At 44.1% G+C, this 23,031-nt stretch overlaps 2 non-coding genes across 2 annotated transcripts; both read right to left on the reverse strand.

Moving 5' to 3' along the window:
• Nucleotides 1-20,767: 20,767 nt before the first annotated feature.
• TRNAS-UGA (transfer RNA serine (anticodon UGA)) lies at nt 20,768-20,840 on the reverse strand. Its single transcript has one exon. It is a non-coding gene; the product is annotated as a tRNA-Ser (tRNA).
• A 394-nt stretch (nt 20,841-21,234) lies between these two features.
• TRNAS-UGA (transfer RNA serine (anticodon UGA)) lies at nt 21,235-21,307 on the reverse strand. Its single transcript has one exon. It is a non-coding gene; the product is annotated as a tRNA-Ser (tRNA).
• Nucleotides 21,308-23,031: the final 1,724 nt, after the last annotated feature.

Raw genomic sequence — 23,031 nt, forward strand, 5'->3', positions numbered from 1 at the left:
TGGGATCAAATGCGCGCGCTGTTGCTTTGTCTCCTCGTGTAGTAGTTAAGAGTGTCACTTTAAGGGAGGACAAGAAGGGAGGAAAGGAAAGTCTCTGAAGCAAAATTTTGCAGCGCCGTGGTTTTAAAGCGGACCCGTGGTAGAGAAGCGGAAGGCGATATAAGCGTACGTGGCCATGATACGTACACGACAAACTGCCTTAAAATATTTAGACTATCTCATTTATGGTATCGAATTCGCGCGCTGTTGCTTTGTCTGCGTGTAGTAGTTAAGAGAGCCAGTTTAAGGGAGGACAAGAAGAAGGAGAGGAAAGTTTCTGAAGCAAAAATGCAGCGCCGTGGTTTTAAAGCGCACCCGCGGTAGAGAAGCGGAAGGCGATTTAAGCGTGTGCCGCCATGATACGCACACGACAAACTACCTTAAAATATTCAGACTTGAGGGAAAACTTCGTTTACAAACGATAACACGGCTATGAGCACTCGAATACGACGAGAGAAATTATTGAGACGTGGAAAATTCCCTTGAAATAAATATGGTTTGCGAGACAAATCCTCGTAAGTATTGAATGTCTTAAAAGATGAGGGGGGAATTTGCGCTCACCGAGAGGGCATCGTCCGCTCGAGACCCCTGGCAGGCACCTTACTGAGACGTGGGAGGCCTCGCGGCCGGAACGAAGCCTCCCTTCTCCGCCGGCCGAGAGGGGAAAACGCGCTTTCCGATCGCTCAAGGTTGCGCCGACATAGTATAACTCTATCGTCTAGGAAAAGGTTAAACAGGTACGGGGGCAGCACGCATAGCGTGGGAAGCTAGCCGCCAGAATAACTATACTACGAGAGCTATGACTGATAAATATATATATATATATACATATATATATATACATACATAAATACATACATACACACACACATGTACATATATGTATATTCATCTCATCTATGGGATCAAATGCGCGCGCTGTTGCTTTGTCTCCTCGTGTAGTAGTTAAGAGAGTCACTTTAAGGGAGGACAAGAAGGGAGGAAAGGAAAGTCTCTGAAGCAAAATTTTGCAGCGCCGTGGTTTTAAAGCGCACCCGTGGTAGAGAAGCGGAAGGCGATATAAGCGTACGTGGCCATGATACGTACACGACAAGCTGCCTTAAAATATTTAGACTATCTCATCTATGGTATCGAATTCGCGCGCTGTTGCTTTGTCTGCGTGTAGTAGTTAAGAGAGCCAGTTTAAGGGAGGACAAGAAGAAGGAGAGGAAAGTTTCTGAAGCAAAAATGCAGCGCCGTGGTTTTAAAGCGCACCCGCGGTAGAGAAGCGGAAGGCGATTTAAGCGTGTGCCGCCATGATACGCACACGACAAACTACCTTAAAATATTCAGACTTGAGGGAAAACTTCGTTTACAAACGATAACACGGCTATGAGCACTCGAATACGACGAGAGAAATTATTGAGACGTGGAAAATTCCCTTGAAATAAATATGGTTTGCGAGACAAATGCTCGTAAGTATTGAATGTCTTAAAAGATGAGGGGGGAATTTGCGCTCACCGAGAGGGCACCGTCCGCTCGAGACCCCTGCCAGGCACCTTACTGAGACGTGGGAGGCCTCGCGGCCGGAACGAAGCCTCCCTTCTCCGCCGGCCGAGAGGGGAAAACGCGCTTTCCGATCGCTCAAGGTTGCGCCGACATAGTATAACTCTATCGTCTAGGAAAAGGTTAAACAGGTACGGGGGCAGCACGCATAGCGTGGGAAGCTAGCCGCCAGAATAACTATACTACGAGAGCTATGACTGATAAATATATATATATATACATATATATATATATATATACATACATACATACATACATACATACATACATACATACATACACACACATGTACATATATGTATATTCATCTCATCTATGGGATCAAATGCGCGCGCTGTTGCTTTGTCTCCTCGTGTAGTAGTTAAGAGAGTCACTTTAAGGGAGGACAAGAAGGGAGGAAAGGAAAGTCTCTGAAGCAAAATTTTGCAGCGCCGTGGTTTTAAAGCGCACCCGTGGTAGAGAAGCGGAAGGCGATATAAGCGTACGTGGCCATGATACGTACACGACAAACTGCCTTAAAATATTTAGACTATCTCATCTATGGTATCGAATTCGCGCGCTGTTGCTTTGTCTGCGTGTAGTAGTTAAGAGAGCCAGTTTAAGGGAGGACAAGAAGAAGGAGAGGAAAGTTTCTGAAGCAAAAATGCAGCGCCGTGGTTTTAAAGCGCACCCGCGGTAGAGAAGCGGAAGGCGATTTAAGCGTGTGCCGCCATGATAAGCACACGACAAACTACCTTAAAATATTCAGACTTGAGGGAAAACTTCGTTTACAAACGATAACACGGCTATGAGCACTCGAATACGACGAGAGAAATTATTGAGACGTGGAAAATTCCCTTGAAATAAATATGGTTTGCGAGACAAATGCTCGTAAGTATTGAATGTCTTAAAAGATGAGGGGGGAATTTGCGCTCACCGAGAGGGATCGTCCGCTCGAGACCCCTGCCAGGCACCTTACTGAGACGTGGGAGGCCTCGCGGCCGGAACGAAGCCTCCCTTCTCCGCCGGCCGAGAGGGGAAAACGCGCTTTCCGATCGCTCAAGGTTGCGCCGACATAGTATAACTCTATCGTCTAGGAAAAGGTTAAACAGGTACGGGGGCAGCACGCATAGCGTGGGAAGCTAGCCGCCAGAATAACTATACTACGAGAGCTATGACTGATAAATATATATATATATATATATATATACATATATATATATACATACATAAATACATACATACACACACACACATGTACATATATGTATATTCATCTCATCTATGGGATCAAATGCGCGCGCTGTTGCTTTGTCTCCTCGTGTAGTAGTTAAGAGAGTCACTTTAAGGGAGGACAAGAAGGGAGGAAAGGAAAGTCTCTGAAGCAAAATTTTGCAGCGCCGTGGTTTTAAAGCGCACCCGTGGTAGAGAAGCGGAAGGCGATATAAGCGTACGTGGCCATGATACGTACACGACAAGCTGCCTTAAAATATTTAGACTATCTCATCTATGGTATCGAATTCGCGCGCTGTTGCTTTGTCTGCGTGTAGTAGTTAAGAGAGCCAGTTTAAGGGAGGACAAGAAGAAGGAGAGGAAAGTTTCTGAAGCAAAAATGCAGCGCCGTGGTTTTAAAGCGCACCCGCGGTAGAGAAGCGGAAGGCGATTTAAGCGTGTGCCGCCATGATACGCACACGACAAACTACCTTAAAATATTCAGACTTGAGGGAAAACTTCGTTTACAAACGATAACACGGCTATGAGCACTCGAATACGACGAGAGAAATTATTGAGACGTGGAAAATTCCCTTGAAATAAATATGGTTTGCGAGACAAATGCTCGTAAGTATTGAATGTCTTAAAAGATGAGGGGGGAATTTGCGCTCACCGAGAGGGCACCGTCCGCTCGAGACCCCTGCCAGGCACCTTACTGAGACGTGGGAGGCCTCGCGGCCGGAACGAAGCCTCCCTTCTCCGCCGGGCGAGAGGGGAAAACGCGCTTTCCGATCGCTCAAGGTTGCGCCGACATAGTATAACTCTATCGTCTAGGAAAAGGTTAAACAGGTACGGGGGCAGCACGCATAGCGTGGGAAGCTAGCCGCCAGAATAACTATACTACGAGAGCTATGACTGATAAATATATATATATATACATATATATATATATATATATATATATATACATACATACATACATACATACATACATACATACACACACATGTACATATATGTATATTCATCTCATCTATGGGATCAAATGCGCGCGCTGTTGCTTTGTCTCCTCGTGTAGTAGTTAAGAGAGTCACTTTAAGGGAGGACAAGAAGGGAGGAAAGGAAAGTCTCTGAAGCAAAATTTTGCAGCGCCGTGGTTTTAAAGCGCACCCGTGGTAGAGAAGCGGAAGGCGATATAAGCGCACGTGGCCATGATACGTACACGACAAACTGCCTTAAAATATTTAGACTATCTCATTTATGGTATCGAATTCGCGCGCCTATGCTTTGTCTGCGTGTAGTAGTTAAGAGAGCCAGTTTAAGGGAGGACAAGATGAAGGAGAGGAAAGTTTCTGAAGCAAAAATGCAGCGCCGTGGTTTTAAAGCGCACCCGCGGTAGAGAAGCGGAAGGCGATTTAAGCGTGTGCCGCCATGATACGCACACGACAAACTACCTTAAAATATTCAGACTTGAGGGAAAACTTCGTTTACAAACGATAACACGGCTATGAGCAATCGAATACGACGAGAGAAATTATTGAGACGTGGAAAATTCCCTTGAAATAAATATGGTTTGCGAGACAAATGCTCGTAAGTATTGAATGTCTTAAAAGATGAGGGGGGAATTTGCGCTCACCGAGAGGGCATCGTCCGCTCGAGACCCCTGCCAGGCACCTTACTGAGACGTGGGAGGCCTCGCGGCCGGAACGAAGCCTCCCTTCTCCGCCGGCCGAGAGGGGAAAACGCGCTTTCCGATCGCTCAAGGTTGCGCCGACATAGTATAACTCTATCGTCTAGGAAAAGGTTAAACAGGTACGGGGGCAGCACGCATAGCGTGGGAAGCTAGCCGCCAGAATAACTATACTACGAGAGCTATGACTGATAAATATATATATATATATACATATATATATATATACATACATACATACATACACACACACACACACATGTACATATATGTATATTCATCTCATCTATGGGATCAAATGCGCGCGCTGTTGCTTTGTCTCCTCGTGTAGTAGTTAAGAGTGTCACTTTAAGGGAGGACAAGAAGGGAGGAAAGGAAAGTCTCTGAAGCAAAATTTTGCAGCGCCGTGGTTTTAAAGCGGACCCGTGGTAGAGAAGCGGAAGGCGATATAAGCGTACGTGGCCATGATACGTACACGACAAACTGCCTTAAAATATTTAGACTATCTCATTTATGGTATCGAATTCGCGCGCTGTTGCTTTGTCTGCGTGTAGTAGTTAAGAGAGCCAGTTTAAGGGAGGACAAGAAGAAGGAGAGGAAAGTTTCTGAAGCAAAAATGCAGCGCCGTGGTTCTAAAGCGCACCCGCGGTAGAGAAGCGGAAGGCGATTTAAGCGTGTGCCGCCATGATACGCACACGACAAACTACCTTAAAATATTCAGACTTGAGGGAAAACTTCGTTTACAAACGATAACACGGCTATGAGCACTCGAATACGACGAGAGAAATTATTGAGACGTGGAAAATTCCCTTGAAATATATATGGTTTGCGAGACAAATGCTCGTAAGTATTGAATGTCTTAAAAGATGAGGGGGGAATTTGCGCTCACCGAGAGGGCATCGTCCGCTCGAGACCCCTGGCAGGCACCTTACTGAGACGTGGGAGGCCTCGCGGCCGGAACGAAGCCTCCCTTCTCCGCCGGCCGAGAGGGGAAAACGCGCTTTCCGATCGCTCAAGGTTGCGCCGACATAGTATAACTCTATCGTCTAGGAAAAGGTTAAACAGGTTCGGGGGCAGCACGCATAGCGTGGTAAGCTAGCCGCCAGAATAACTATACTACGAGAGCTATGACTGATAAATATATATATATATGCATATATATATATATACATACATACATACATACACACACACACACACATGTACATATATGTATATTCATCTCATCTATGGGATCAAATGCGCGCGCTGTTGCTTTGTCTCCTCGTGTAGTAGTTAAGAGAGTCACTTTAAGGGAGGACAAGAAGGGAGGTAAGGAAAGTCTCTGAAGCAAAATTTTGCAGCGCCGTGGTTTTAAAGCGCACCCGTGGTAGAGAAGCGGAAGGCGATATAAGCGTACGTGGCCATGATACGTACACGACAAACTGCCTTAAAATATTTAGACTATCTCATCTATGGTATCGAATTCGCGCGCTGTTGCTTTGTCTGCGTGTAGCAGTTAAGAGAGCCAGTTTAAGGGAGGACAAGAAGAAGGAGAGGAAAGTTTCTGAAGCAAAAATGCAGCGCCGTGGTTTTAAAGCGCACCCGCGGTAGAGAAGCGGAAGGCGATTTAAGCGTGTGCCGCCATGATACGCACACGACAAACTACCTTAAAATATTTAGACTTGAGGGAAAACTTCGTTTACAAACGATAACACGGCTATGAGCACTCGAATACGACGAGAGAAATTATTGAGACGTGGAAAATTCCCTTGAAATAAATATGGTTTGCGATACAAATGCTCGTAAGTATTGAATGTCTTAAAAGATGAGGGGGGAATTTGCGCTCACCGAGAGGGCATCGTCCGCTCGAGACCCCTGCCAGGCACCTTACTGAGACGTGGGAGGCCTCGCGGCCGGAACGAAGCCTCCCTTCTCCGCCGGCCGAGAGGGGAAAACGCGCTTTCCGATCGCTCAAGGTTGCGCCGACATAGTATAACTCTATCGTCTAGGAAAAGGTTAAACAGGTACGGGGGCAGCACGCATAGCGTGGGAAGCTAGCCGGCAGAATAACTATACTACGAGAGCTATGACTGATAAATATATATATATATACATATATATATATACATACATACATACATACACACACACACATGTACATATATGTATATTCATCTCATCTATGGGATCAAATGCGCGCGCTGTTGCTTTGTCTCCTCGTGTAGTAGTTAAGAGAGTCACTTTAAGGGAGGACAAGAAGGGAGGAAAGGAAAGTCTCTGAAGCAAAATTTTGCAGCGCCGTGGTTTTAAAGCGGACCCGTGGTAGAGAAGCGGAAGGCGATATAAGCGTACGTGGCCATGATACGTACACGACAAACTGCCTTAAAATATTTAGACTATCTCATTTATGGTATCGAATTCGCGCGCTGTTGCTTTGTCTGCGTGTAGTAGTTAAGAGAGCCAGTTTAATGGAGGACAAGAAGAAGGAGAGGAAAGTTTCTGAAGCAAAAATGCAGCGCCGTGGTTTTAAAGCGCACCCGCGGTAGAGAAGCGGAAGGCGATTTAAGCGTGTGCCGCCATGATACGCACACGACAAACTACCTTAAAATATTCAGACTTGAGGGAAAACTTCGTTTACAAACGATAACACGGCTATGAGCACTCGAATACGACGAGAGAAATTATTGAGACGTGGAAAATTCCCTTGAAATAAATATGGTTTGCGAGACAAATGCTCGTAAGTATTGAATGTCTTAAAAGATGAGGGGGGAATTTGCGCTCACCGAGAGGGCATCGTCCGCTCGAGACCCCTGGCAGGCACCTTACTGAGACGTGGGAGGCCTCGCGGCCGGAACGAAGCCTCCCTTCTCCGCCGGCCGAGAGGGGAAAACGCGCTTTCCGATCGCTCAAGGTTGCGCCGACATAGTATAACTCTATCGTCTAGGAAAAGGTTAAACAGGTTCGGGGGCAGCACGCATAGCGTGGGAAGCTAGCCGCCAGAATAACTATACTACGAGAGCTATGACTGATAAATATATATATATATATGCATATATATATATATACATACATACATACATACACACACACACACACATGTACATATATGTATATTCATCTCATCTATGGGATCAAATGCGCGCGCTGTTGCTTTGTCTCCTCGTGTAGTAGTTAAGAGAGTCACTTTAAGGGAGGACAAGAAGGGAGGAAAGGAAAGTCTCTGAAGCAAAATTTTGCAGCGCCGTGGTTTTAAAGCGCACCCGTGGTAGAGAAGCGGAAGGCGATATAAGCGTACGTGGCCATGATACGTACACGACAAACTGCCTTAAAATATTTAGACTATCTCATCTATGGTATCGAATTCGCGCGCTGTTGCTTTGTCTGCGTGTAGTAGTTAAGAGAGCCAGTTTAAGGGAGGACAAGAAGAAGGAGAGGAAAGTTTCTGAAGCAAAAATGCAGCGCCGTGGTTTTAAAGCGCACCCGCGGTAGAGAAGCGGAAGGCGATTTAAGCGTGTGCCGCCATGATACGCACACGACAAACTACCTTAAAATATTCAGACTTGAGGGAAAACTTCGTTTACAAACGATAACACGGCTATGAGCACTCGAATACGACGAGAGAAATTATTGAGACGTGGAAAATTCCCTTGAAATAAATATGGTTTGCGAGACAAATGCTCGTAAGTATTGAATGTCTTAAAAGATGAGGGGGGAATTTGCGCTCACCGAGAGGGCATCGTCCGCTCGAGACCCCTGCCAGGCACCTTACTGAGACGTGGGAGGCCTCGCGGCCGGAACGAAGCCTCCCTTCTCCGCCGGCCGAGAGGGGAAAACGCGCTTTCCGATCGCTCAAGGTTGCGCCGACATAGTATAACTCTATCGTCTAGGAAAAGGTTAAACAGGTACGGGGGCAGCACGCATAGCGTGGGAAGCTAGCCGGCAGAATAACTATACTACGAGAGCTATGACTGATAAATATATATATATATACATATATATATATATATATACATACATACATACATACACACACACACATGTACATATATGTATATTCATCTCATCTATGGGATCAAATGCGCGCGCTGTTGCTTTGTCTCCTCGTGTAGTAGTTAAGAGAGTCACTTTAAGGGAGGACAAGAAGGGAGGAAAGGAAAGTCTCTGAAGCAAAATTTTGCAGCGCCGTGGTTTTAAAGCGGACCCGTGGTAGAGAAGCGGAAGGCGATATAAGCGTACGTGGCCATGATACGTACACGACAAACTGCCTTAAAATATTTAGACTATCTCATTTATGGTATCGAATTCGCGCGCTGTTGCTTTGTCTGCGTGTAGTAGTTAAGAGAGCCAGTTTAAGGGAGGACAAGAAGAAGGAGAGGAAAGTTTCTGAAGCAAAAATGCAGCGCCGTGGTTTTAAAGCGCACCCGCGGTAGAGAAGCGGAAGGCGATTTAAGCGTGTGCCGCCATGATACGCACACGACAAACTACCTTAAAATATTCAGACTTGAGGGAAAACTTCGTTTACAAACGATAACACGGCTATGAGCACTCGAATACGACGAGAGAAATTATTGAGACGTGGAAAATTCCCTTGAAATAAATATGGTTTGCGAGACAAATGCTCGTAAGTATTTAATGTCTTAAAAGATGAGGGGGGAATTTGCGCTCACCGAGAGGGCATCGTCCGCTCGAGACCCCTGGCAGGCACCTTACTGAGACGTGGGAGGCCTCGCGGCCGGAACGAAGCCTCCCTTCTCCGCCGGCCGAGAGGGGAAAACGCGCTTTCCGATCGCTCAAGGTTGCGCCGACATAGTATAACTCTATCGTCTAGGAAAAGGTTAAACAGGTTCGGGGGCAGCACGCATAGCGTGGGAAGCTAGCCGCCAGAATAACTATACTACGAGAACTATGACTGATAAATATATATATATATATGCATATATATATATATACATACATACATACATACACACACAGACACACATGTACATATATGTATATTCATCTCATCTATGGGATCAAATGCGCGCGCTGTTGCTTTGTCTCCTCGTGTAGTAGTTAAGAGAGTCACTTTAAGGGAGGACAAGAAGGGAGGAAAGGAAAGTCTCTGAAGCAAAATTTTGCAGCGCCGTGGTTTTAAAGCGCACGCGTGGTAGAGAAGCGGAAGGCGATATAAGCGTACGTGGCCATGATACGTACACGACAAACTGCCTTAAAATATTTAGACTATCTCATCTATGGTATCGAATTCGCGCGCTGTTGCTTTGTCTGCGTGTAGTAGTTAAGAGAGCCAGTTTAAGGGAGGACAAGAAGAAGGAGAGGAAAGTTTCTGAAGCAAAAATGCAGCGCCGTGGTTTTAAAGCGCACCCGCCGTAGAGAAGCGGAAGGCGATTTAAGCGTGTGCCGCCATGATACGCACACGACAAACTACCTTAAAATATTCAGACTTGAGGGAAAACTTCGTTTACAAACGATAACACGGCTATGAGCACTCGAATACGACGAGAGAAATTATTGAGACGTGGAAAATTCCCTTGAAATAAATATGGTTTGCGAGACAAATGCTCGTAAGTATTGAATGTCTTAAAAGATGAGGGGGGAATTTGCGCTCACCGAGAGGGCATCGTCCGCTCGAGACCCCTGCCAGGCACCTTACTCGAAATACTTTCACTTTTAAGTGAAATACGTAATGCGGAATTATTGGAAATGAAGCTAGATGGAAAAACAGCTCGCGAAACAAAGGAATGGTCTGACATCTTCGCATTACGCGTCTCTTTCTCTAAACAAATGAGCTGCAGCAGCGCCATATTGCAATCCACATTCTGAGGCATACACCTCCTAATACTAGCACAAACTGTCGCGGTGTTAGCGAGTGCCGTAACTGAGCAGTCTTGACGGCTGGTGTGCAACATCCATTCTGTCACCGGTGTCACGAGTACCTGATCTTTTTGAGTGAGGGCAACTCATCAATTTGCCTACACATACTACCCGCAGCCATCAGCGTCGCTGGAATAGAAACCCTGTTTATGTAAGGAACGAAAAGAAAAGGGGTTAACACAGTGGCCCTTCTGTTATTATCCATACCTAAAGAAGCAACAATACAGACAGCAAGGAAATCATTGAGGAAAAACTTGTACTTACTAATTGAAATACCTAATAGACCAATTATTGAAATGAAGCTACATGCAAAAAGAACTTGCGAAACTAAGGACTGGTCTGACGTCTTTGAATTACACGTCCCTTTCTCTAAACAAATCAGCTGCAGCCGCGCCATTTTGCCATCCACATTCTGAGGCATGCACTTCTCACTACTAGCACAAACCATCGCGGTGTTAGGCAGTGCTACCGAAATCATAGAGGAAATACTTTTTCTTACTAAGTGAATTGCGTAATGAGGAATTATTGGAAATGAAGCTTGATGCACAAACAACTTGTGAAAGTAAGGAATGGCCTGACATCTTCGAAATACGCGTCCCTTTTTCTAAACAAATCAGCAGCAGCGGCCATTTTGCCATTCACATTCTGAGGCATACACCTTTTACTACTAGCACAAACCGTAGCGGTGTTAGCCAGTGCCGCAACTGTCCAATCTTGACGGCTTATCTGCAATATCCATTCTGCCACCGGTGTCAGGAGTACCTGATCATTTTGAGTGAGCGCAACTCATCAATTTACCCACCCATAGTACCCGCAGCTATCAACTTCACTGGAATAGAAACCCTGCCTATGTAAGGAGCGAAAATAAAGGAAGTGAACAAAGTCACCCAATTGTTATTATCCATACTATTGGAAACAAGAAACAGACACCAAGGAAATACCAGAGGAAATACTTTTACTTACTAATTGAAATACCTAATGAGAAAATATTTGAAATGAAGCTAGATGCAAGAACAACTTGCGAAACCAAGGAATAGTCTGACGTCTTCTCATTACGCGTCCCTTTCTCTAAACAAATCAGCTGCAACGGCACTGTTTTGCTATCCACATTCAGAGTCATAAACCTTTTACTACTAGCACCTATCTTCAAGGTGTTAGCCAGTGCCCGAATTGACCAGTCTTCACGGCTGATCTGCAACATCCATTCTGCCAACGGTGTCAGGAGTACCTGATCGTTTTGAGTGAGGGCAACTCATCAATTTACCCACGCGTAGTACCCGCAGCCATCAATGTCGCTGGAATAGAAGCTCTGTTTATGTAAGGAACGAAAAGAAACGGGGTTAACACAGTGGCCCTATTGTTATTATCCATTCCCAAAGTAGCAAAAATACAGAGAGCATGGAAATCTTCGAGGAAAAACTTTTACATACTAATGAAAATACCTAAATGACCAAATATTTGAAATGAAGCTAGATGCAAATAGAACTTGCGAAACTAAGGACTGGTCTTATGACTTTGAATTAGGCATCCCTTACTCTAAACAAATCAGCTGCAGCGGCGCCATTTTGTCATCGACATTGTAAGGCATGCAGCTCTTACTACGAGCACAAACCGTCGCTGTGTTGCGCAGTGCTACCGAAATCACACAGGAAATATTTTACTTACTAGGTAAAATACGTAATGAGAAATCATTGGAAATGGAGCTAGATGCAAAAACAACTTGCGAAACTAAGAAATGGCCGGATGTCTTCGCATTACGCGTCCCTTTTTCTAAACAAATCAGCAGCAGCGGCCATTTTGCCATTCACATTCTGAGGCATACACCTTTTACTACTAGCACTAACCGTGGCCGCGTTAGCCAGTGCCGCAACTGACCAGCCTTGACCGCTGATCTGCAACATCCATTCTGCTACCGGTGTCACGAGTACCTGATCTTTTTGAGTGAGGGCAACTCATCAATTTACCCTTTCATACTTACCGTAGACATCAACGTCGCTGGAATAGAAACCCTGTTCATGTAAGGAACGAAAAGAAAGGGGTTAACAAAGTGGCGCAATTGTTATTGTCCTTATTTTAGGAAGCAAAAAAACAAACACCAACGAAATCTTAGTGGAACCACTTGTATTTACTAAGTGAAATACCGAATGAGAAATTATTGGAAATGATGCTAGATGCAAGAACAACTTGCAAAAATAAGGAATTTTCTGACGTCTTCGGATTACTCATCCCTTTCTCAAAACAAATCAGCTGCAGCGGCGCCATTTTGCCATCCACATTTTGAGGCGTACAGCTTTCACTACTAGCACTAACCGTCGCGGTTAGCGAGTGCCATAACTAACCAGTCTTGACGGCTGATCTGCAACATCCATTCTGCCGCCGGTGTACCGCGTACCTGATCTTTTTGAGTGAGGGCAACTCATCAATTTACCCACTCATACTACCCGTAGAGATCAACGTCACTGGAATAGAAATGCTGTTTATGTGTGGAACGAAAGGAAAGGGGTTAACAAAGCGGCGCAATTGTTATTGTCCTTGCATTGGGAAGCAAAAAAACAAACACCGAGTAAATCTTAGAGGAAATATTTCTACCTACTAAGTGAAATACCGAATGAGAAATTATTGGAAATGAGGCTAGACGCAAGAACAATTTGCGAAAATAAGGAATTATCTGACGTCTTCGGATTACTCGTCCCTTTCTCTAAACAAATTAGCTGGTCCGGTGCAATTTCGCCATCCATATTCTGAGACATACACCTTTTACTACTAGCACAAATCGTCGCGGCGTTAGCGAGTGCCGCAACTGACCAGTCTTGACGGCTGGTGTGCAGCATCCATTCTGCCACCGGTGTCACGACTACATGATCTTTTTCAGTGAGGTAACTCATCAATTTACCCTCACATACTACTCGTAGACATCAACGTCGCTGGAATAGAAACCCTGTTTATGTAAGGAGCGAAAAGAAAGGGGGTTAGCAGAGTGGCCCTATCGTTATTATCCATACCTTAAGAAGCAAAAAAAGACACAAGGGTAATCACAGAGGAAAAATTTAATTACTAGTTGAAATACCTAATGAAAAATTATTGGAAATGAAGCTAGATGCAAAAACAACTTGTGATACTAAGGAATGGTCTCACGTCTTCGCATTACGCGTCCCTTTCTCTAAACAAATCAGCTGCAGCGGCGCCTTTTTGCCATCCACATTCTGAGGTATACACCTTTAATACTAGCGCCTATCTTCGTGGTGTTAGCGAGTACCGCATCTGACCAGCCTTGACGGCTGGTGTGCAACATCCATTCTGCCACCAGTGTCACGAGTACCCGGTCATTTTGAGTAAGGGCAACTCATCAATCTACCCACACATACTACCCGTAGACATCAACGTCGCTGGAATAGAAACCCTGTTTATGTAAGGAACAAAAAGAAAAGGGCTAACAAAGAGGCGCTATTGTGATTATCCATACTTGAGGAAGTAAAAAAAAGAGACACCAAAGAAATCACAGAGGAAATATTTTTAGTCACAAAATTGAATACCGAATGAGAAATTATTGGAAATGATGCTAGATGAAAGAACAACTTGCGAAAATAAGGAATTATCTGACGTCTTCGGATTACTCGTCTCTTTCTCTAAACAAATTAGCTGGTGCGGTGCAATTTTTCCATCGACATTCTGAGGCATACACCTTCTACAACTAGCACAAACCGTCACGGCGTTAGCCAGTTCCGCAACTGACCAGTCTTGACGGCTGGTGTGCAACATCCATTCTGCCACCGGTGTCACGACTACATGATCTTTTTCAGTGAGGTAACTCATCAATCTACCCACACATACTACCCGTAGACATCAACGTCGCTGGAATAGAAACCCTGTTTATGTAAGGAACAAAAACGAAGGGTTTAACAAAGTGGCACAATGGTTATTATCCTTACTTTAGGAAGGAAAAAATCGACATCAAGATGATCATAGAGGAAATACATTCACTCACTAAGTGAAATGGCTCATTGGCCAATTAATTGAAATGAAGCTATATGTAAAAAAAATTTACGAAACTAAAGAATGGTCTGACGTCTTCGGATTACGCGTCCCTTTCTCTAAACAAGCTGCAGCGGCGCCATTTGGTCATGCAGGTTCTGAGGCATACACCTTCTACTACTAGCACGTACCGTCGCAGTGTTAGCCAGTTCCGCAACTGACCAGTCTTGACATCTGGTGTGCAACATCCATTTTGCCACCGGTGTCACGAGTACTTGATCTTTTTGAGTGAGGGCAACTCATCAATTTACCCACACGTACGACTCGTAGACATCAACGTCGCTGGAATAGCTACCCTGTTTATTTAAGGAACAAAAAGAAAGGGGCTAGCAAAGTGGCGCTATTGTTATTATCCATACTTTAGGAAGTAAAACAACAGACACCAAAGAAATCATAGAGGAAATACTTTTAGTTACTAAGTGAAATACCTAATCAGAAATTATTGGAAAGGAAGCTAAATGCAAAAACAACTTGATGCAAAAACAACTTGCGAAACTAAGGAATGGTCTGAGGTCTTCCCATTACACGTCCCTTTCCCTAAAGAAATCGGCTGCAGCGGCGCCATTTCGCCATCCACATTCTGAGGCATACACGTCTTACTACTAGCACAAACCGTCGCGGTGTTAGCGAGTGCCGCAACTGACCAGCCTTGACGGCTGATCTGCAACATCCATTCTGCCACCGGTGTCACGAGTACCTGATCTACTTGAGAGAGGGCAACTCATCAATTTACCTACACATACTACCCGCAGCCATCAACCTCGCTGGAATAGAAATCCTGTCTATGAAAGGTACGAAAAGAAAGGGGGTTAACAGAGTGAACATATTGGTACTATCCATACCTAAAGAAGCAAAAATACAGACAGCATTGAAATCATTGAAGAACAACTTTTACTTAATATTTCAAATACCTAAATGATCAGTTATTGGAAATGAAGCTAGATACAAAAACAACTTGCGAAACTAAGGAATGGTCTAACGTCTTCGCATTAGGCGTCCCTTTATTTAAATATTAGGCTGCAGCGGCGCCAGTTTGCCATCCACATTCTGAGGCACACACCTTTTACTACAAGCACAAACCGTCGCGGTGTTAGCCAGTGCCGCAACTTGCCAGTCTTGACAGCTTCTTTGCAACATTCATTCTGCCACCGGTCTCACGAGTGCCTCATCTTTTTGAGTGAGGGCAACTGGTCAATTTACCCACACATACTACCCGCAGCCATCAACACTGTTTATGGAAGGAACGAAAAGAAAGGGAGTTAACAGAGCAACCCTATTGGTAATCATCATCATCATCATCAGCCTAGTTACGCCCACTGCAGGGCAAAGCCCTCTCCCCCACTGCTCCAACTACCCCGTTCATGTACTAATTGTGGTCATGTTGTCCCTGCAAAAGTCTTAATGTCATCCGCCCACCTATCTTTCTGCCGCCACCTGCTACGCTTCCCTTCCCTTGGAATCCAGTCCGTAACCCTTAATGACCATCGGTTATCTTCCCTCCTCATTACACGTCCGGTCCATGCCCATTTCTTTTTCTCGATTTCAACTAAGATGTCATTTACCCATGTTTGTTGCCTCACCCAATCTGCTCTTTTCTTATCCCTTGACGTTACACCCATCATTCTTCTTTCCATAGCTCGTTGCGTCGTCCTCAATTTCAGCAGAACCCTTTTCGTAAGCCTCCAGGTTTCTGCCCCATATGTGAGTACTGGTAACACACAACTGTTATACACTTTCCTTTTCAGGGATAGTGGCAACCTGCTGTTCATGGTTTGATAATGGCTGAGAAACGCACCCCAGCCCATTATTATTCTTCTGGTTATTTCAGTCACATGATCCGGATCCGTGGTCACTACCTGCCCTAAGTAGATGTATTCCCTTACCACTTCCTGTGCCTCGCTGCATATCGTAAACTGCTTTTCTCTTGCGAGGCTGTTAAACATTACTTTAGTTTTCTGCAGATTAATTTTCACACCCACCCTTCTGCTTTCCCACTCCAGGTCAGTGAGCATGCATTGCAATTGGTCTCCTGAGTTACTAAGCAAGGCAATATCATCAGCGAATCGCAAGTTGCTAAGGTATTCTCCATCAACTTTTATCCCCAATTCTTCCCACTCCACGTTTCTGAATACCTCTTGTAAACATGCTGTGAATACCATTGGAGAGATCGTATCTCCCTGTCTGACGCCTTTCTTTATAGGGATTTTGTTGCTTTCTTTGTGCAGGACTACGGTGGCTGTGGAGCCGCTATAGATATCTTCCAGTATTTTTACATATGGCTCATCTACACCCTGATTCCGTAATGCGTCCATGACTGCTGAGGTTTCGAGTGAATCAAACGCTTTCTCGTAATCAATGAAAGCTATACATAAGGTTGGTTATATTCTGCACATTTCTCTATCATTTGATTGATAGTGTGAATATAATGTAATGTTGAGTAGCCTTTGCGGAATCCTGCCTGGTCCTTTGGTTTACAGAAGTCTAAGGTGTTCCTGATTCTATTTACGATTACCTTAGTAAATACTTGGTAGGCAACGGACAGTAAGCTGATCGGTTTATAATTTTTCAAGGCTTTGGTGTCCCCTTTCTTATGGATTAGAATTATGTTAGCATTTTTCAAATATTCCGGTACGCTTTAAATCATGAGGCATTGCGTATAAAGGGTGGCCAATTTCTCTAGAACATTCTGACCACCATCCTTCAACAAATCTGCTGTTACCTGATCCTCTCCAGCTGCCTTCCCCCTTTGCATAGCTCCTAAGGCTTTCTTTACTTCTTCTGGGGTTACCTGTGGGATTTCGAATTCCTCTAGGCTATTCTCTCTTCCACTATCGTCGTGGGTGCCACTGGTACTGTATAAATCTCTATAGAACCCCTCAGCCACTTAGTATATTAGTATCGATATTGCCGGCTATGTCTCTTAACGCAGACATCTGTTTCTTGCCTATTCCTAGTTTCTTCTTCACTGTTTTTAGGCTTCCTCCGTTCCTGAGATCCTGTTCAATTCTATCCATATTATAGTTCCTAATGTCCACTGTCTTACGCTTGTTGATCAACTTAAAAAGTTCTGCCTGTTCTATTCTAGCTGGAAGGGTTAGAATCTTTCATACATTGGCATTTCTTGATCAGATCTTTCGTCTTCATCTCATCTCATCTATGGGATCCATTGCGCGCGTTTGCTTTGTCTCTGTGTGTAGTAGTTAAGAGAGCCAGTTTAATGGCGGAGAAGAAGGAAGGAAAGGAAAGCAATATTACAGCGCCGTGGTTTTAAAGCGCACCCGTGGTAGAGAAACGGAAGGCGATATAAGCGTGCGTGGGCATGATACGCACACGACAAACTGCCTTAAAATATTTATGCTTGAGGGAAAGCTTCGTTAACAAACGATTGCGTGGCAATCAGCACTCGAATATAATTATAACCCTAATAATTATTGTAAATATTCATCTCATCTATGGGATCCATTGCGCGCGTTGTTGGTTTGTCTCTGCGTGTAGTAGTTTAGAGAGCCAGTTTAAGGGTGGAGAAGAAGGAAGGAAAGGAAAGCAAAATTGCAGCGCCGTGGTTTTAAAGTGCACCCGTGGTAGAGAAACGGAAGGCGATATAAGCGTGCGTGGCCATGATACGCAAACGACAAACTGCCTTAAAATATTTAGACTTGAGGGAAAGCTTCGTTAACAAACGATAGCGTGGCAATCAGCACTGGAATATAATTATAACCCTACTAATAATTGTAAATATTCATCTCATCTATGGGATCCATTGCGCGCGTTGTTGGTTTGTCTCTGCGTGTAGTAGTTTAGAGAGCCAGTTTAATGGCGGAGAAGAACGAAGGAAAGCAAAGCAAAATTGCAGCGCCGTGGTTTTAAAGCGCACCCGTGGTAGAGAAACGGAAGGCGATATAAGCGTGCGTGGCCATGATACGCACACGACAAACTGCCTTAAAATATTTAGACTTGAGGGAAAGCTTCGTTAACAAACGATAGCACAGCAATCAGAACTGGAATATATATAGCCCTAATAATAATTGTAAATATTCATCTCAACTATGGGATCTAAAGCGCGCGCTGTTGCTTTGTCTCTGCGTGTAGTAGTTAAGAGAGCCAGTTTAAGGGCGGAGAAGAAGAAAGGAAAGAAAGTCTCTGAAGGAAAATTGCAGCGCCGTGGTTTTAAAGCGCAACCGTGGTAGAGAAACGGAAAGCGATTAAGCGTGCGTGGCCATGATACGCACACGACAAACTGCCTTAAAATATTTAGACTTGAGGGAAAGCTTCGTTAACAAACTGTAATACGGCAATCAGCACTCGAATACGACTAGAGAAATTATTGAGACCTGGAAAATTCCCTTGAAATAAATATGGTTTGCGAGACAAATGCTTGTAAGTATTGAACCTCCTAAAAGATGAGGGGGAATATGCGCTCACCTAGAGGGCATCGTCCACACGAGACCCCCACCAGGTACCTTACTGAGACATGGAGGGCTCTGCGGCCGGAACAATGCCTGTCTTCTCCACCCGCCAAGAGGGGAAAACGCGCTTTCCGATCGCTCAAAGTTGCGCGGACATAGTATAAATCTAGCGTCTAGGAAAAGCTTAAACAGGTGAGAGGGCGGCACGCATAGCGTGGGAAGCTAGCCGCCAGAATATCTAACTCAAGGACTGCTGCTGACGAGGGCGAAATACCTTCGTGTAATTATAATAACCATAATAGGACAATATGGAATAAAAAAAAAGGGAACGGCCCAGACGGCTATAATGCGAGTGCTATGACTGATAATTTTCTCTTTCTCTCTCTCTCTCTCTTTATATATATATATATATATATATAAATATATATATATATATATATATATATATATATATATATATATATATATATATATATTCATCTCACCTATATGATCGCATGCACGCGCTGTTGCGTTGTCTCTGCGTGTAGTAGTTAAGAGAGCCAGTTTAAGGGCGGAGAAGAAGGAGGGAAAGGAAAGTCTCTGAAGCAAAATTGCAGCGTCGTCGTTTTAAAGCGCACCCGTGGTAGAGAAACGGAAGGCGATATAAGCTTGCGTGGCCTTGATACGCACACGACAAACTGCCTTAAAATATTTAGACTTGAGGGAATGCTTCATTAACAAATTATATTACGACAATCAGCACTCGAATATAATTATAACCTAATAATAATTCTAAATTTTCATCTCATCTATGGGATCCATTGCGCGTGTTGTTGCTTTGCCTCTGCGTGTAGTAGTTAAGAGAGCCAGTTTAATGGCGGAGAAGAAGGAAGGAAAGGAAAGCAAAACTGCAGCGCCGTGGTTTTAAAGCGCACCCGTGGTAGAGAAACGGAAGGCGATATAAGATTGCGTGGCCATGATACGCACACTGCAAACTTCCTTAAAATATTTGCACTTGAGGGAAAGCTTCGTTAACAAACAATAGCACAGCAATCAGCACTCGTATATAATTATAACCGTAATAATAACTGTAAATATTCATCTCATCTATGGGATCTAATGCGCGCGCTGTTGCTTTGTCTCTGCGTGTAGTAGTCAAGAGAGCCAGTTTAAGGGCGGAGAAGGAGGAATGAAAGGAAAGTCTCTGAAGCAAAATTGCAGCGCCGTGGTTTTAAAGCGCAAGCGTGGTATAGAAACGGATGCCGATTAAGCGTGCGTGGCCATGATACGCACACGACAGACTGCCCTAAAATAATTCGACTTGAGGGAAAGCCTCGTTAATAAACTATAAATTGGCAATCAGCACTCGAATACGACGAGAGAAATTATTGAGACGTGGAAAATTCCCTTGAAATAAATATGGTTTGCGGACAAATGCTTGTAAGTATTGAACCTCTTAAAAGATGAGGGAAAATATGCGCTCTCCGAGAGGGCATCGTCCACGCAAGACCACTACCAGCACCTTACTGAGACGTGGAAGGCTCTGCAGCCAGAACAAAGCCTCCCTTCTCCGCCGGCCAAGAGGGGAAAACGCGCTTTCCGATCGCTCAAGGTTGCGCGGACAAAGTATAACTCTAGCGTCTAGGAAAAGCTTAAAAAGGTGCATGGGTTGGACGCATAGCGTGGGAAGCTAGGCGCCAGAATAACTATCTCAAGGACTGCTGCAGGCGAGGGCGAAATGCCTTCGTGTAATTAAAATAACCCTAATAGGACAATTTGAAAAGTAAAAAGAGGAAACGGCCCAGAGGGCTATACTACGAGGGCTATGACTGATAATTTTCTCTCTCTATATATATATATACGAGAAGAGAGGGGGTTAACCGAGGGGCCCGATTTTTATTAGTCATATCATGAGAAGCCAACAAACACTGACACCAAGGACAACATTGGGGAAATTACTTGTGCTTAATAAATGGAATGAAGAAACGATAAATTAATGGAAATTGAAGTGGATGAGAAAACAACTTGCCGCAGGTGGGAACCGAACCCACAACCTTCGCATTTCACGTGCGATGCTCTACCAATTGAGCTACCGCGGCGCTGTTTCCCCATCCACTTTCTTGGGTATTTATGTGCACTGGTAGAACCCTGGGAGTGTTAGCCAGCGCCACCACTCACAGACCTTGGCGGCGGACGTGGAACATCCTTGTTGCCGCAGGCGTCACGAGAACGTGATCTTTTTGGGTGAAGGCAACCGGTCAATAAACCCACATATGCTACCTGAAGGAATCAATGTTACCGGATTCGAGACCCTCGTATGTAATAAACGAGAAGAGAGGGGGTTAACCGAGGGGCCCGATTTTTATTATTCATATCATGAGAAGCCAACAAACACTGAAACCAAGGACAACATAGGGGTAATTACTTGTGCTTAATGAATGGAATTAAGAAACGATAAATCAATGGAAATATAAAGTGGATGAGAAAGGAACTTGCCGCTGGTGGGAACCGAACCCACAACCTTCGCATTTCACGTGCGATGCTCTACCAATTGAGCCACCGCGGCGCTGTTTCCCCATCCACTTTCTTGGGTATTTATGTGCACTGGTAGAACCCTGGGAGTGTTAGCCAGCGCCACCACTCACAGACCTTGGCGGCGGACGTGGAACGTCCTTGTTGCCGCAGGCGTCACGAGAACGTGATCTTTTTGGGGGAATGCAACTGGTCAATAAACCCACATATGCTACCTGAAGGCATCAATGTTGCCGGATTCGAGACCCTCGTATGTAATAAACGAGAAGAGAGGGGGTTAACCGAGGGGCCCGATTTTTATTAGTCATATCATGAGAAGCCAACAAACACTGACACCAAGCACAACATAATGTCCTTGGTGTCAGTGTTTGTTGGCTTCCCATGACATGACTATATATATATATATATATATATATATATATATATATATATATATATATATATATATATATATATACATATATATGTACATATATATATATGTATGTATATATATATATATATATATATACATACATATATATATATATATATATATATATATATATATATATATATATATATATATATATATATATATATGTATATATATATATATATATATATATATATATATATTCATCGCACCTATGGGTATCGCATGCACGAGCTGTTGCTTTGTCTCTGCGTGTAGTAGTTAAGAGAGCCAGTTTAAGGGCGGAGAAGAAGGAAGGGACGGAAAGTCTCTGAAGCAAAATTGCAGCGCCTTGGTTTTAAAGCGCACCCATGGTAGAGAAACGGAGGGCGATATAAGCGTGCGGGGCCATGCTACGCAAACGACAAACTGCCTGAAAATATTTAGACTCGAGGGAAAGCTTCGTTAACAAATGATAGCACAGCAATTAGCACTCGAATATAATTAAAACCATAATTATATTTGTAAATAATATTCTCAGCTATGGGATCTAATGCGCGCGTTGTTGCTATGTCTCTGCGTGTAGTAACTGAGAGAGCCAGCTTAAGGGTGGAGAAAAAGGAAGGAAAGGAAAGCAAAATTGCAGCGCCGTTGTTTTAAAGCGCACCCGTGGTAGAGAAACGGAAGGCGATATAAGCGTGCGTGGCCATGATACGCACAATACAAACTGCCTTAAAATATTTAGACTTGAGGGAAAGCTTCGTTAACAAGCAATAGCACAGCAATCAGCACTCGAATATAATTATAAGCCTAATAATAATTGTAAATATTCATCTCATGGATGCGATCTAAGGCGCGCGCTTTTGCTTGTCTCTGCGAGTAGTAGTTAAGAGAGCCAGTTAAAGGACGGAGAAGAAGGAAGGAAAGGAAAGTCCCTGAAGCAAAATTGCAGCGCCGTGGTTTTAAAGCGCAGCCGTGGTAGAGAAACGGAAGGCGATTAAGCGTGCGTGGCCATGATACGCAGACGACAAGCTGCCTTAAAATATTTAGACTTGAGGGAAAGCTTCGTCAACAAACTATAACACGGCAATCAGCACTGGAATTCTTATTATCCATATATAATGAAGCAAAAATATGGACAGTAAGGAAATCATTGAGGAAAAACTTTTACTTACTAATTGAAATACCTTTTTTCATTAATTATGGAAATGAAGCTAGATACAAAAACAACTTGCGAAACTAAGCAATGGTCTGACATCTTCGCATTACGCGTCCCTTTCTCTAAACAAATCAGCTGCAGCGGCGCCATTTTGCCAGCCACATTCTGAGGCATACACCTTTTGCTACTAGCACAAACCGTCGTG

Source organism: Dermacentor andersoni, unplaced genomic scaffold, assembly GCF_023375885.2.
Source record: "Dermacentor andersoni unplaced genomic scaffold, qqDerAnde1_hic_scaffold ctg00000039.1, whole genome shotgun sequence".
Taxonomy (NCBI): domain Eukaryota; kingdom Metazoa; phylum Arthropoda; class Arachnida; order Ixodida; family Ixodidae; genus Dermacentor; species Dermacentor andersoni.